Raw genomic sequence first — 4,495 nt, 5'->3', positions numbered from 1 at the left:
ACCATCCACATTCCTGCTTTCAGCTGAGTTACATTGAGATATATAGAGTTTGGTCCTGTTGTAGGAGATGTTAACTGCTTTGCAAGCTTTGCAGCAGAGCACAATTCTCTTTTGTCCCTGAACTAATCAGATCAGCAGGTAATGTTGAGGGGAGGGATAGTGGGCTGAGGCTTTCAGCAGAGAACAGTGTGATGGATCAGAGAGCAAGGCTGGATGCTTGCTGGATTCCTATCCCAGCTCCCTGGCTGAGATCCAGGCTTTTTGTGGGAGGGGAATAACAGTCCCATCAGCTCCTATCCCAAGCCTTATTCATCCTTCCCTCATTGCATGTCTCCCAAAGCTCAGGAGGTCCACCCAGGCTGCAATGATCCACTGTGGAGCAGTGAGCTCTCTGCTCTCCTCTTTATAATGCACGGTAGGTAGCTGACTGTGGAGGGATGCAGTCAAGCAAATTCCCTGTTGCAATGTTTGCCATCATAACACCAAAGCCTTACTTACCTTCTCTGAACGTACTATTTGCTGAAAATATTTAACTGGGGGTAAACTATTTGGCTTTCAATGCATATGTGTGTGTGTGTGTGTGTTTTTTTACAGAAGCTCCAGGGCATCCCAGACACAAACAGACTGCAAAGTACACTGCACACAGACAGAATCCTTCCTGACTATGTTTACTGCACCAAAAGTAAGCCTGATTATATATTGTGTTATTAGATGATGTAAGTTGATGGATGTGACACATCACGACATACATTGCGTGCGAATTGGCTGTTTCACCTACCATAAAAAATGCAGTCACTACACTTCACACCAGCCTTTTTTCCTTAGCTTGTTAACCCTGCAAGCTTACCCTTTAGTGGGCTTTTGGCTTGCGGGGTTAATAATTTCATTCAGGGGTGTTAGGAACCGCACAAAAATCCTATTCGATGTTACATTACTTATTAAAATAAACAAAAACCTCTTTGTATTTGTGATTTACTTGGTAGGATACAAGACGAGACGATTTGATCCAAAAATCTACCAGGGTGCTTCTGCATTTCTGAGTTGACTATGGAACTGTCTGTGTTTGTGTTACAAAGATAAAGCCATGGCATTACAGGGAGCCTGGGCATCATTTCCGCCATGGAATATTTTAACCTCAGAACAAAACAATACTTTGTTGAGCTCAAAGCCTCTAGAATAATAATAATAATCGTTGCATTTGATATAGAGTCTTATTGCGTCTTCGAGACGTCTCAAAGCGCTTCACAGAATATACTTTAAAGTGAATGGACTATATTTTTGAGGGATTATTACCCCCAAAAATCGATCAACTAACAACCGGGTTCCTATTTTCTGCTGGTTCGACGACATTTTGTGTGATTAGGAATTGAAGACATCAATAATGGTACAAATCTGCTTGTTTTATGTGTTTAACGTTCACATTTGACTTGAATTTAATGGGAATGATAAGTGGCCAGTATTTGGTACAGTGCAATACTAATAATCGTAATAATCCTTGCGCTTAGAATAGCGCCTTATCACGTCTTTGAGACGTCTCAAAGCGCTTCACAGAATATAGCGTAAAGTGAATTGACTGTGTATTTTGTGGGTGCAACACTATGTTTGCTGGATTAGGCTTGCAGCTGATTGCACCACTGAAGGCAAATCAGGGATTTCCCTTTTTTCATTCTAAAATCTTTTCCCAGATCAATTTGAAAACCTTTCTCAAAGCAGAATCAAATCGCAACGTATATCCCCCAAACCTAAAATGTTTATCCAGCACCTGCCACTCTGAGAGGCAGTTTCGTACCTGGCAGGTAATTAAGCATACACTCGAGGTGTATCAGAAACTGAGAGAGAGAGAGAGAGAGATACGGGCAATCCCAAATGTGGCGAGAGGGATTGATGGAATTGTGCAGCACCAGACGGACGGCACATCGGGGGCAGTGGCTATCAGCATCAGTAACACAATCTTCATATGGATTTGTTCCACCAAATAGCGAGAGAAAACACTGGCTCATTGTGTGCACGTCAGAAACTAAGGGAAATTATGAGAGTAATTTGATAGGACTCAGGAAAGCTTCATGGAAGTGGGATGGGAAAGACAACACAAATCAATAGGAATACGTTGTACAATACAATGCAAAATTACACTTGTGTAGCGCCGTTCACATCGGGAGGACGTCCCAAGGCTTTTGCAGATGAAAAGGAGCAATTAGTTGTGCTCATTGTTATCCGGTTTGCTGCTGTAGTCTAACCAGTTAAAACTGCATAGCTTGCCATTAAGAGCTTATTCAGTTCGGACCACCCTAACCGTCTCTGTCTGTCTGTCTGTCTGTCTGTCGTGCCCTCGAGTACTGTACTAGCTCAGGGTGTGGACTAGAGATTAGCACAGAGGTATGATTTATTCTGATATTCCATTGCCAAGCATGTCACTTTGTAGCTCCAAGGAGTCCCCGTTTACCCTATCCCCTACTCCCCCGAGGATAGTCATAGTCAGTAGTTGTTTGTTTGACATCCAACAAGAGCATTCAACATCTGGTTCGATCCTTTCACTGAAATCTTCTTTTTGGGAGTAGGATCTGACAGAGATTGCCAAAACAACAACAATAACAAGATTCCATTTATAGAGCGCCTTTCACGTCGGGAGGATGTCCCAAGGGCTAAAAAAAAGTTATTTTCTCTTGGTCTAATTGCTGAGTGGCCTCTATTTGACTGTTTGCTTCCTTACCTTCCTAAATGCAATATTCAGCATTTTTTGCACAACCGAACACATAGTGACTATGTATTTCAAGTGCTCTGGGATGCTATGCATTGTGAAGGAGGCGCTATATAAATACAAGTTGTTGTCATTATTAATTTCCCTCCTCTCCCCACTCTCTCCGCACCCCACAATATCATCAGACTTGATTACCATTAATAATAGTAATAATAATAATAAACTTTGCATTTGATATAATACCTTTCGCATCAGGAGGACGTCTCAAAGTGATGCTTTAGAGGATCAAAGTAAAGTGTAGTGACTGTATACTTTGTAGGTGAACATTTGGCAATCAAAACAGAGAGAAAGAGAACGAGAAAGCAACGCAGCGATGGACAGAAAGCGACTTTGCTGCATTTTTGAACACTTTTTGATACAATCCCCAAATCCCAAGATTCTCTTATATAAACACCGGGATTTTAGAGGCAACATTAGCAAATGGGATCCCAGGAACGGAGTTCCCGAGATTGCAACCTCCAGTTGGATTGTCAGCGTCGTCTGTGAATTCAAAGTCCTGACGTGGAGTTTGAATCTACTGCCGTCTGACCCAGAAGTGAGAGTGCTACAAACTGAGCCAGGCTGACGCTATAAACATAAGAAAGCGGGGAAAAACAGAGAGACCATTTGATGGCTCAAGCTGCTCGCTTTCAATCTCGGCACAATCCACGCTGGACTCCAGCTGAACCCGTATAAATTAGTCAAGGAAAAATTCTGCAAAGGCTACCCTCTTGAACAAGTTAACTTTTCTCTAACTAACTCTGCAACTCCGTTCTGCTCTACTGCTCTACACCGGGGATAAAAATCCTTCCAGAAAATAAAAATAATAATAAGTTGGTCACTCAATCCAGGAGTGTTCGTGGGACACTGCTGTGTGCAATTGGCTGCCGCGATTCACCCAAAGTGAAGATGTGATGAGGCGCTATATCAAATGCGAGAATTATTATTATGTTACATCTTGTGCTTTCCATCCATTCCAAGGTCCAAATAGCTCAGAAACCATCATGTGTCGTAAAACATTTAATTATCTCAACCTGCACTTATCCTTATAACCTTCAGTGCTGTTGCTAAACAGATTTTCAGCCAACTCTTTGCTTAAAGACGTTAATCAACACAGCTTAACTGCTTCATCTGGGATTCAATTCCACAAGGGCCGAATTTCCTTCTGATCTCAGGTTTTGCTCAAATCTTGCCAGTTTTATATTCAGGTTCCTTTGTTCTTACACTGATGTCATATAGTCCTGCTTATTCATCCATCTTTAAGGCAGCGAGCACGAAATTTCTAATGGTCTGCGCCTTAAATGCTCTATTAAACGCTGCGTTACTTAGGACTGACAGAAAAATGCTTCCAAATTTTGAAAAAAATCTCAAATTCTACATGATCTTGAATTTTAAGGAAAATAGCCTTCAGGCGAAGACCAGTGTTGCAATGGAACATTTCAGGGCGGACACCAGGAAGCTTTTCTATATCCCCTCTCAATATAATTAACAACTGGAACATGTTGCCAGAAAGGGTAGTTAAGGCCAGAACACTGGACTCATTTAAAGAACACTCCTATCCTATAGTATTCAACACAAGCTTCACTTGCTATAACTGCATGTATCATCGTCATCCTTGCATTTGATATAGCGCCTTATCATATCGTTGAGACATCTCAAAGTGCTTCACAGGAGATACTGTAAAGTGTCGTGGCCGTGTATTTTGTGCACGAAACACGGCAGCCGCTTGCGCACAGCAATGTCCCGCAAGCAGCCATG

The sequence above is a fragment of the Callorhinchus milii genome, unplaced genomic scaffold, assembly GCF_018977255.1.
Source record: "Callorhinchus milii isolate IMCB2004 unplaced genomic scaffold, IMCB_Cmil_1.0 Scaffold8, whole genome shotgun sequence".
NCBI lineage: Eukaryota > Metazoa > Chordata > Chondrichthyes > Chimaeriformes > Callorhinchidae > Callorhinchus > Callorhinchus milii.
This window is presented reverse-complemented; position numbering follows the sequence as displayed.